Here is a 12762-nt window from a genome sequence, read left to right as displayed (position 1 = left end):
GATTTAATAAGCATTGATGTGTGTTATTGATATTAATGTTAGAAAAGGTGTAATGTCTATGCTAGCTACAGAAAGGCAACATAGCACGAGTAACAACTTTGGTTCCTGGATCTTTTTGAGTTAGAAAATTCTGGTCAATTTAAGTTGCCTCATGAACCCCTGCACTAGAATGTAGTTTACCCTGATGGATAAAGTTAGGGGAGGTTTTTTGTTGTTTTTTTAAGCAATGTTTCTGGCAACTTAATTACTAGGATTGATTTACTTTTTTAAATTTTTTTTAATGTTTTGATTTTTAGTGAGAGGGAGAGAGAGAAAGAAACATCTATGAGAGAGAAACATCGATCTGCTGCCTCCCAGATGCCCCCCACTGAGGATGGAGCCTGCCCCCCGGGCACATGTCCTGACCAGGAATTACACTGTGGCCTCCGGGTTCATGTGTCAATGTTCGACCACTGAGCCACGCCGGCAAGGCTGATTTACCATTTTTCAAAAAAAAAGCCTGATCCTGGTTCAATTGTTTGGAGCATTGTCCTCTACACCAAAAGGTTCCGGGTTCGATCCCCAGTTAGGGTGCACGGGTTGGGGCCGGCTGGTTTATCCTGAAGGGTGTCCTGGATCAGGGTGGGGGTCCCCACTGGGGTGCTTGGCCAGCCTGGGTGAGGGGATGATGGCTGTTTGCAGCTGGTCACACACCCTTAAGGGTGTGGGTCCCCACTGGGGTGCCTGGCCAGTCTGGGTGAGGGGCTGAGGGCCAGTCTGGGTGGAGGGGAGCAACTGGTTGATGTATCTCTTTCACATGGCTGTTTCTCTTCCTCTCTAAAATCAGTAAACATACCCTCAGGTGAGGATTTAAGAAAAAAGCCTGGCATCTTAACTCACAAGCTTTAAACGCCCTGAACATCCTGGCAGGCTCCCTGACCCTGTCACACATTAAGGCCGTATATTGATGATGTCAAAGGACATCCTCAAGAAAAGTAGACAGCCCAGCAGGTGTGGCTCTGGTTGAGCATCCACCTATGAACCAGGAGGTCTTGGTTCCAGTCCTGATCAAGGCACATGCCCAGGTTGTGGGCTCAATCCCCAGTAGGGGGCGTGCAGCTAGCTGATCAGTGATTCTCTCTCATTGATGTTTCCATCTCTCCTTTTCCCTTCCCCTCAGAAATCAATAAAAATATATTTTTAAAGTAGACCAATAGAATGAGAAAAGATTTGCAAATTGTCTGCATCACATATCCAGACTATATAAAGAATTTTCACAACAATAAAAAATAAAAACCTAATTTTAAAATGGGCAAAAAATTTGAATAGGATAAAAATATTTAAAATTGTTTGAAATGGTTGCTTCGGGAGTGAAAAATGGTGAGGTGGGCATGCATTAGAGGAGACAAGCTATTCACAGTAAGAACTGGTTGGCTCTAGACCAGTAATTCTCAATAGGGTGTGACTATTTCAGGTATACAGCATAATAGCTAGATAATTACATAATTTATGAAGTAATCCCCTGATAATTCTAGTACTCATCTGACACCATACATAATCATTACAATATTGGCTATATATAGTCCCTATGTTGAACTTGACTGAATACATTTTTGTCACAATTGGGGGCACTAAACATCCCACAATGCACAGGATAGTCCAAAATTTCAATAGTGCTGATGTTGACAAACTGTCTAAACTACGTGAGACTTTGATCTAAAAACAAACACAAGCCAATAAAAGTCATTTGAATAAAATTAAAAATAATAACCATATTACAAGACAAAAAAATTTATCTGCAAAGACAACCACTTAGAACAATTTTATTTTTATTCTATTTAAATCCTTTGCCTATTTTTAAATTATTTTGTTGAGTTTATATAGTCTGGATATGTGACTCATAATTTGCAAATCTTTTGTCTCATTCCATTGGTTTGTCTTTTTCCTGATGTTCTTTGACACAAAATCATTTTGATAGCGTTCAAGTTATTTTTCTTTGGTTGTTATGCCTGTCTAAGAAATCAATGCCTAATCCAAAGTCACATATGTTTGATGAATTCTAACAAATATTTAAGGAACTACCACCAATCCTAGTCAAACCCTTTCAAAAAGACAAGATGAGGGAACACTTTCTAACATCGGTGAAGTATTATCCTGATACCAAAGCCAAAGATAACAAGAGAACTGCACGCCAGTGTCCCTTATGAATATAGATATAACAATATTAACAATCCCTGCCCTAGCTGGTTTGGCTTAGTGGATAGAGCGTCGGCCTGTGGACTGAAGGGTTCCCGGTTCAATTCCGGTCAAGGGCACATGCCTAGGTTGCCGGCTCAGTCTCCAGTAGGGGGCATGCAGGAGGCAGCCAATCAATGATTCTCTGTCATCACTGATGTCTTTATCTCTTCCTCTCTGAAATCAATAAAATATATATATTCAAAAAAAATATTAATCCAACAGCCCATAAGTATTATACATCATGACCAGGTAGGATTTATCACAAGAATGCAAGGGTGCTTCAACATAAAGTCAATGTTATATACCCACAAATAGAATGGGGGAGGGGGAGAATCATAATCATCTCAATAGATGCGGAAAAAAAACTTGATTAATCCAAGATCCTCTCCACAATAAAACCACATAATATAAGGGACTTCAACATAATAAAGGACATTTACAGAAATAAAAATGGCCTCACTGGTGAAAAACAATGCTAGCCTTTAGTAGGTACAAAGATTCTTGTCTTCACCAGTTATTCAACACTGTACTGTCTTAAGTCCTAGCCAGAGCAATTAGGCAAGAAAAATTCAAGTCATCTGAAATGGAAAGGAAGAAATAAAACTATATGTAAAGATTACATGATTCTATATATAAAAAATCCCATAGAGTACACAAAACCCCCTGGGGCTAATGTGTTAAGCAAAATTACAGCATACAGGATCAATACACAAAAAACAGATTTTTTTTCCCTATACACCAAACATCTGTAAAGGAAATTTAAATTCTAGTCTGGCTGGTATGGCTAAGTGATTGAATGTCAACTCATGGACCAAAAGGTCCCCTGTTTGATTCCTATGGGCTCGCTCCCCAGTAGGGGACATGCAGAAGGCAGCCAATCGATGTTTCTATTCCTCTCTAAAGATCAACATTTAAAAAAAAAAGAAAATTATATTTACAACTAGAGGCCCAGTACACAAAATTCGACAGCCAGGTATCCCTCTCACAATCCAGGACTGCTGGCTCCCAACTGCTCGCCTGCCTGCCTGCCTGATTGCCCCTAACTGCTTCTGCCTGCCAGCCTGATCACCCCCTAACCACTCACCTGCCAGCCCGATTGCCCCCAACTGCCCTCCCTTGCTGGTGAGTGCCCACAACTGCCCTCCCCTGCCAGCCATCTTGTGGCTGTGGGTGCCACCATCTTTGAGGGTGGGACTGTCAATTAGTATATTCCCTCCTTATTGTCTGCGGGTGCCACCACCTTTGCAATGGCATGATGGTCAATTATCATATTCCCTCTTTATTAGATAGGATAGCATCTAAAAGAATAAAATATTTAAGAATAAATTTAAGGAGGTAAAAGCCCTTGACACTGAAAACTACAAAATAGTTTAAAAGAAGTTAAAGAATAACTTGATGAAAAGACATCCCACGTTATAGATAAAAATCTTAATATTATTAAGCAGGCATTACTTAAGGCAATCAATAGATTCAAAATTCTAATTCAAACTTCTGATGGCCTTTTGTAGAAATAGAGAATCTGATCCTAAAATCAATATGAAACTTCAAGTGGCCCCAAATAACCAAAATATTGAAAAAGATAAAGTTGGAAATCTCATTCAGTTTCAAAACTTAATGCAAAGCTACAGTAATTAAAACTGGTACTGGCAAACAATCATATAGACCAGTGGTAGAGTCCAGAACATTAGGGTTGATTGCTCTCAGCCTCATGCCAGCACTGTGTTTCCTAAAGCTGTCTTCACCAAGGGCCACAAAATGGAAGGTGTAAAGTTTACACTGTAAACCAACAGACCTTTATTGTCTCACAGTTTGAGTGGCTTCAAATTAGTGTCTGAAAGGCCATGCTTTCTCTGAAACCTAGAGGGGGGAATTCGTGACTCTTCCTAGTTTGTAGTGTTGGCCATTAATCCTTGACACTGGCTTGTAGCTGCATCACTCCAATCTCTACTTCTGCCATGTCATGGCATCATCCCTCTGAGTGTCTGTCCTAGAGGAACACAGGTGAATTGAATTAAAGGCTCACCCTACTCCAGTATGACATCTTACTTAGTTGCATCTGCAATAACCCTATTTCCAAATAAGGTCACATTCTGAGGTTCTGGGGATTAGGACTTCAACATATCTTTTTGGGAGTCACAGTTCAACACAACATTATTCAATGAGAAAAGAATAATCTCTTCAACTAAAGGCACTGAGACAGCCCTGGCTGGTTACAAAAATTAACTCAAAATGGATCAAAGACCTAAGTATCTATCCTGTATAATAAAAGGCGAGAGACCATAACGGCAGAACAACCAGAACGACCACTCTACCAGTCACCCTGAGGTGCACTGACCACCTCTTGGTTCCTTTCCCCGGCTGGCAGGCTCCGATCGCCGATGGCAGACGGGGACCCGGGGTGGGTGGCAGGGGATGCAGGCGGCACCAGGCCAAGCCCCCACCATGCAGGTTGCCCCACACACAGAGGGCTACCTATGGCAAGAGTTGGGCCAGCGAGCGAGCAGGAACGGCCGACCTCTCGGTCCCTCCCCCGGCAATCAGGCTCCCTTTGCTGGTTGGTGAACGGGGAACCGGAGTGGGTAGCGGCAGAGGGCAGGGCCAGCTGCCAGCAGCTGGGGAAGATGGCCCTGATCACAGGCTAGGCCTGGAGACCATACCCACACAAAATTTCATGCGCCCGGCCTCTAGTCCTATATAATAAAAGGCTAATATGCAAATTGACCAAACAGCTGAATGACTGGTCACTATGATGCACACTGACCACCAGGGGGCAGATGCTCAACACAGGAGCTGCCCCCTGTTGGTGACTGCACTCCCACGGGGGAGCGCCACTCAGCCTGAAGCTGGGCTCATGGCTGACGAGCACAGTGGCAGTGGCAGGAGCCTCTCCCACCTCCATGGCAGTGCTAAGGAGCAGCAAGCAGGTGGATGGTAAGGAGTGAAGGGTTTCGCACTGCAAGAGAGATGTCCGACTGCTGGCTTAGGCCCACTCCCCACAAGGAGCAGACCTAAGCCAGCAGATGGACATCCACCGAGGGTTCCCGGACTGCTAGAGGGTGCAGGCCAGGCTGAGGGACCCCCCTCCAGTACACAAATTTTGTGCACCAGGCCTCTAGTATATATATAAAAGCCTAAGCGACCGTTACAGCAGAATGATGGGAATGACAGGAATGACCAGTCGCTATGATGCACACTGACCACCAGGGGGCAGATGCTCAACACAGGAGCTTCTTCCTGGTAGTCAGTGCAGTGTGCTCCCACAGCCGGAGTGCTGCGCAGCTGACCGATGTGCACCAGACACAGGACTCACGGCTGGCTACTGCAGCCTGGAGACCATAGTGGAGTGGCAGTGAGCCTACTGAGCAGTGGCAGCAGCAGGCACAGCAGGGCTGGGATGAGCAGGAGTGGCAGGCAGGAGCGGCAGGCAGTGTTGGACTGCTGATTTCAGCCCGATCCCTGCAGGCCATGCTGAGAGACCCCACTGGTGCACAAATCCGTGCACTGGGCCTCTAGCAAGAGATAAAACTATTAGAAGAAAACATTGTGGTAAATCTTCATGGCCTCAAATTTGGTAATGGATCCTTAGATTTGACATTAAAAGCACAAATAACAAGAAAAATACATTATAATTTATTAAAATTAAATGCTTTTGCTCATCAAACGATGTTATTAAAGAACAAAAAAACCCCTACAGAATAGGAGAAAATATGCACAAATTATAAATATAAAAAGGGTTTAACATGCCTTCAAAGATCTCTTAAAACAATAACAAAGAGACAAATATCCAATTTTAAAAATGGCAAAACAGCCGAAACCGGTTTGGCTCAGTGGATGGAGCGTCGGCCTGCGGACTGAAGGGTCCCAGGTTAGATTCCGGTCAAGGGCATGTGCCTGGGTTGCGCGCATATCCCCAGTAGGAGATGTGCAGGAGGCAGCTGATCGATGTTTCTCTCTCATCGATGTTTCTAACTCTCTATCTCTTTCCCTTCCTCTCTGTAAAAAATCAATAAAATATATTTTAAAAAAAAATGGCAAAACAATTGAGACATTTCTCCAAAGAAGATACACAAATACTCTAACAAGCACATGAAATTTATGCAATATCATTAGTTGCTAAAGAAATGCAAATCAGAACCATAGTGAGATACCATTTAACACCCACTCGGGTGACTTTAATTTTTAAAATCAGAAAATATGTGTTAATGAGATGCAAAGAAATAGGAACCCTTATATACTGCTGGTGGGACTGTAAAATGGACAACAGCTTGTCAGTTCCTAAAAATGTTAAACATAGAAGTACCATATGACCCAGCAATTCCAATTCTAGGTAGATACACAACAGAAATGTAAACATATGTCAGATACCCTTCCCCCAGCTTTATTGTTGCTACTGTTTGTTTAGTGACCTTTCTGAACTAAGTCTATAGTCTGTGTGTGTGTGTGTGTGTGGCCACTGAAGTTCTATACCGTTTGCTTAGTCATCAGCTAATGATTGGACAGATATTTAAGTACAGTCAAACCTCAATTCTCAAACATCTCCCATCTTGAACAATTCAGTTCTTGACCAAACTGTTCATGGAAAAAAATGTCTCTGTTTTTGAATGAAACTAGCCCAGCGCCACACAGCCTCAGGTCCCCGCTGATTGCTCGTTAAGGCTCATTACGGGAACTCAGCCTCCGCTGTGGGTGCACCCATCTTGTGTTACGGTATCCCTGCCTCTGCTGTTGGTGCAGCCAGCTTGTTACAGCATGATGGTCAATTTGCATATTGCCTCTTTGTTAGCTAGGATATTACATATGTCTTCCTTTTCCCCACACTGAACCCTTTAGACCACTCCTGCTCCCCACCCCAGGCTTTCACCACCCTATATGCATAACCCTGTATCCAAGGATTATGCATAGTTGCATACAAGTTCTTGGTTGATCCCACACACACACACACCCTCCCCCACCTTCCCTCTGAGATTCCATAGTCTGTTCCTGTTTCTATGTCTCTGGATCTATTTTGTTCACCAGTTTATTTTGTTACTTAGATTCCACATGTAGTGAGATCATGTGGTACTTGTCTTCCTCCGACTGACTTATCTCACTTAGCATGATACTCTCCAGGTCCCTCCATGCTGTCTCAAAGGGTAAGAGATCCAACATTTGCTGCTGTCTCTGTCACTGACTGGTCTGCGGGCTCTCTGAGCTGCTGTATTGCCAAGATGTCTCTTTCTAACAAGCTGACTCTGGACAAGCTGGACATGAAGGGCAAGCGGGTCATCATGAGAATGGACTTCAATGTTCCTATGAAGAACAACCAGATAACAACCAGAGAATCAAGGCTTCCATCTCAAGTATAAAATTCTGCTTCGACAACAGAGCCAAGTCAGTTGTTCTTATGAGCCACCTGGGTCGGCCCGATTGTGTCCCCATGCCTGACAGGTACTCTTTGGAGCCAGTTGTTATAGAACTCAAATCTCTGCTGGACAAGGATGTTTTGTTCTTGAAGGATTGCGTGGGCCCCGAAGTGAAGAAAGCTTGTGCTGCCCCAGCTGCTGGGTCTGTCATTCTGTTGGAGAACCTTTGCTTCATGTGGAAGAAGAAGGGAAGGGGAAAGATGCTTCTGGGAACGAGGTTAAAGCAGAGCCAGCTAAAATAGAAGCTTTCCAAGCTTCACTTTCCAAGCTGGGGGGTGTCTATGTCAATGATGCTTTTGGCACTGCTCACCAAGCCCACAGCTCTACAGTGGGAGTCAGTCTGCCACAGAAAGCTGGAGGTTTTTTGATGAAGAAGGAGCTGAACTACTTTGCCAAGTCGTTGGAAAGCCCCGAGCAACCCTTCCTGGCCATCCTGGGCAGAGCTAAAGTTGTAGACAAGATCCAACTGATTAATAATATGCTGGACAAAGTCAATGAGATGATTATTGGTGGTGGAATGGCTTTTACCTTCCTTAAGGTGCTCAACAACATGGAGATTGGCACTTCTCTGTTTGATGAAGAGGGAGCCAAGATTGTCAAAGACCTGATGTCCAAAGCTGAGAAGAATGGTGTGAAGATTACCTTGCCGGTTGACTTTGTCACTGCTGACAAGTTTGATGAGAATGTCAAGACTGGCCAAGCCACTGTGGCCTCTGGCATACCTGTTGGCTGGATGGGCTTGGACTGTGGTCCTGAGAGCAGCAAAAACTATGCTGAGGCTGTCGCTAGGGCTAAGCAGATTGTGTGGAATGGACCTGCGGGCGTATTTGAATGGGAAGCTTTTGCCCGAGGGACCAAAGCCCTCATAGGAGGTGATGAAAGCCACTTCCAGGGGCTGCATCACCATCATAGGTGGTGGGGACACTGCTACTTGCTGTGCCAAATGGAACACAGAGGATAAAGTCAGCCATGTGAGCACTGGGGCTGGTGCCAGTTTAGAGCTCCTGGAAAGTAAAGTCCTTCCTGGGGTGGATGCTCTCAGCAGTGTTTAATACTTTTCCTGCCTTTTGGTTCCTGTGCACGTCCCCTTAGTGAACTTAGTGCTTTCCGCATCTCTACTTGATATTAGCTAAAATCTTCCCCCATGTCAAGATTCAGCTAATGGCCAAGAGACGCAACCCAGGAACACTTAAACGGTTGCACAGCATCTCAGCTCATCTTTACTGCACCCTGGACTTGCTTCCATTCTTCAGGATCCCATTTGAATTTCTTAGTGACGAAACCATTATACATCCTACAGTGCATATATTTACATTTTGTTTAAAAAAAGTAAGCTCTTAGTTTAATTCTCTTCTTGGAGTAACTTATAATGATTAGCTTTGTCATTGTCTCACTACTCTCATGAAAACCAGGTGAAATTCCAGTTGTAGGGAGGGAGGGAGGCAAAGTTGGTGATCTGTTAAATAAATAAAAATATTCATTGAAACTGGAAAAAAAAAGGGGGTAAGAGATCCTTCTTTTTTTACTGCTGCATAGTTTTCTATGGTGTAAATGTACCACAGCTTTTTCATCCACTCATCTAGTGATTGGCACTTGGGCTGTTTCCAAATCCTAGCTACTGTAAAGTGTGCTGCTATGAACATAAGAGTGCATACTTTCTGTCTGATTGGTGTTTCTGATTTCTCAGGATATATTCCTAGAAGTGGGATCACTGGGTCAAATGTCAGTTCCATATTTAATTTTTTGAGGAAATTCCATACTGTTCTCCACAGTGGCTGCACCAGTCTGTACTCCCATCAGCAGTGCACTAGTGTTCCCTTTTCTCCACATCCTCTCCAGCACTTGTCATTTGTTGATTTGTTGATGGTAGCCATTCTGAAAGGTGTGAGGTGATATCTCATTGTTGCTTGAATTTGCATCTCTCTGATGATCAGTGACTTTGAGCATTTTTCATATGTCTCTTGGCAGTCTGTATGTCCACCTTGGAGAAGTGCCTATTAAGGTTCTTTGCTCATCTTTTAATTGGATTGTTTGTCTTCCTTTTGTTAAATTGTATGAGTTTCTTATATATTTTGGATATTAACCCTTTATCAGATGTATCATTGCCAAATATGTTCTCCCACACAATGGGTGCCCTTTTCATTTTGTTGGTTTCGTTTGCTGTGCAGAAGCCTTTTATTTTGATGTGGTCCCATTTGCTTATTTTCTCCTTAGTTTCCTTTGCCTTTGGAGATGTACCTGTAAACATATTGCTACGAGAGATGTCTGAGATTTTGGTGCCTATGGTTTCTTCTAGGATTTTTATGGTTTCATGACTTACATTTAAGTGTTTTATCCACTTTCAGTTTATTCTTGTGTATGGTGTAAGTTGCTGGTCTAGTTTCATTTCTTTGTATGTATCTGTCCAATTTTCCCAACACCATTTATTGAAAAGACTGCCTTGATTCCATTGTATGCTCTTGCCTCCTTTGTCAAATATTAGTTGAGTATAATGGCTTGGATGGATTTCTGGGGTCTCTGTACTGTTCCATTGATCTACATGCCTATTCTTGTGCCACTACTATTTTGGGCTGATGGGGGAGCCAGCTGGCCAGGGGTAGGAGCCACGGGATGTTGGCCAGCTAGTGGGAGGGGCAGTGGGAGGCTGGCCGGCCGGCTGGGGGAAGTGGCTGTGGGAGGTTGGCTGTGGGAGCGCACTGACAACCAGGGGGCAGCTCCTGCATTGATCGCCTGGTCCCTGGTGGTCAGTGTGCATCATAGCAACTGGTTGATCAGTTGTTCTGGTCGTTCCGGTCATTCGGTCGTAATGGTCGCTTAGACTTTTATATATAGAGACTAGAGGCCCAGTACATGAAATTCATGCACTTGGGGAGGGGCAACCCTAAGTCCAGCCTACTCTCTCTCGCAGTCCAGGAGCCCTCAGGGGATGTCCATCAGTCGGACATCCTTAGCACTGCCACAGAGGCAGGAAAGGCTGCCACCACTGCCGCTGCGCTGACCACCAGGGGACAACTTCTGCATTGAGCGTCTGCCCCCTGGTGGTTAGTGTGCATCATAGCAACCAGTTGTTCCACCGTTTGGTTGATTTGCATATTAGCCTTTTATTATATAGGATGAATGGGTTACCAATGAGATCAAGAAAGAAATAAAAAACCTCTTGGAAACAAATGAAAATGAACACACAACAACCCAGAATCTCTGGGACACAGCTAAAGCAGTCTTCATAGCACTAGAAGCCTACCTAAAAAAAAAAACAAAAAAAGCCCCTGCACACACAAGAAAAATTAATAATAAACTATTTATCCTTACAACTTAAAGAATTAGAAAGAGAACAACAAGAAAAACTCAGAGTAAGCAGAAGGAAGGAAATACTAAAGATTAGAGCAAAAATAAATGATATAGAGACTAAGAAAAAATATATAAAATCAACAACCTGAACAATGTGGATGAAATGGACAAATTCCTAGAAAAATACAATCTCCCAAAACTGAATCAGCAGGAATCAGAAAACCTGAATAGGCCAATAACAACCAATGAAATAAAAGCAGTAATAAAAAAACTTCCAGCAAACTAAAGCCCTGGTCTGGATGGCTTCTCAGGGGAGTTTTACCAAACATTCAAAGAAGAACTAACACCTATACTCCTCAAAATACTCCAAAAAACCCAAGAGGAAGGAACACTTCCAAGCTCTTTTTAAAAAAATACATTTCTTATTAATATTAGAGAGGAAGGAAGGGGAGAGGGAGATAAAAACATCAATGATGAGAGAGAATCATTGATTGGCTGCCTCCTGCACACCCCACACTGGGGACTGAGCCCTCAACCTGTATGCCTAGGTTTCTATCTATCTATCTATCTATCTATCTATCTATCTTTCTTTCTTTCCCTCATTACATTAGTCTCTTTATCATTTCTGGTAGTGCTGGTTTGGTAGTGATAAACTCCTTTAGCTGTTTTTTGTTTGTTTGTTTTTTTGTCGGGGAAGCTCTTTATTTCACCATTTATTTTGAATGATAGCCTTGCTAGATATAGTAAGCTCAGTTTCAGATCCTTGCTTTTCATTACCTTGAATATTCCATGCCATTCCCTATATTGAATATTCCATGCCAGAGTGTCTGATGAGAAACAGCTGACAGCCTTATGGGAGCTCCTTTGTAGGTAAAAGTTTGCTTTTCTCTTGGTGTCTTTAAAGATTCTTTCTTCGTCTTTAATTTTTGGCATTTTATTTTTTATTTTTTTAAAATATATTTTATTGATTTTTTACAGAGAGGAAGGGAGAGAGATAGTTAGAAACATCGATGAGAGAGAAACATCGATCAGCTGCCTCCTGCACATCTCCTACTGGGGATATGCCCGCAACCCAGGTACATGCCCTTGACCGGAATTGATCCTGGGACCTTTCAGTCCGCAGGCCGATGCTCTATCCACTGAGCCAAACCGGTTTCGGCTAATTTCTGGCATTTTAATTATGATGTGTCTGTACATGGGCCTGTTTGTGTTCTTCTTGCTTGGGACTCTCTGTGCTTCCTTAACCAGTGTGACTTTTCTTTCACCATATTGGAGAAGTTTTCTGCCATTATTTCTTCAAACACATTCTCTGTCCTATGCAAACTTTCTTTTCCTTCTAGCACACCTATTATGTGACTTGTTAAGTTTCATGTTGTTCCAAAGTTCCCTTCAGCTCTCCTCCTATTTTTTAATTGTTTTTTTTTTCTTTTTGGTTCTCTGATTTAGTGAATTTTTCTACCCTGTCTTCTAATTCACTGATCTGATCCTTGGCTTGCCCTAATCTGCTGTGTATTCCTTTCACTATGTTCTTTATTAGTGCTATATTATTCTTCATAGTTACTATATCTTTTCTCATGTGGTTGAGCATCTTTGTCATCATTATTTTGAGCTCTATGTCTGATAAAGTTCTTATCACTATTTCATTTAGCTCTTCTTCTGGAGAATTTTCTTGTTCTTTCATTTGTTTTGTTTGTTTGTTTGTTTTTTGTTTTGTTTTGTTTTTTGCTCTCCATTTTGGCTCCCTGTATTAGGTGGATCTGCCATGCCTCCAATCTCTTGTGCAGGACAGTGTCAAATGATGTTTCTGACTAATTAGGTCAGGCAAAGACCCACCTCTGCCTGCAGACTGATTGGA

The 12762-nt window shown here is 42.8% G+C and overlaps 1 pseudogene across 1 annotated transcript; it reads left to right on the top strand.

Moving 5' to 3' along the window:
* The first annotated feature begins 7424 nt into the window (after positions 1-7424).
* On the top strand, positions 7425-8918 carry LOC308529284 (phosphoglycerate kinase 1-like; annotated as a pseudogene). The gene has a single exon. The product of its transcript is annotated as a phosphoglycerate kinase 1-like (transcript).
* Positions 8919-12762: the final 3844 nt, after the last annotated feature.

Source organism: Myotis nattereri (assembly GCF_964212035.1).
Source record: "Myotis nattereri genome assembly, chromosome: 13".
NCBI classification, from domain to species: Eukaryota; Metazoa; Chordata; class Mammalia; order Chiroptera; family Vespertilionidae; genus Myotis; species Myotis nattereri.
Note: the sequence above shows the minus strand (reverse complement) of the source record. Positions and strands in the feature narration are given on the sequence as shown.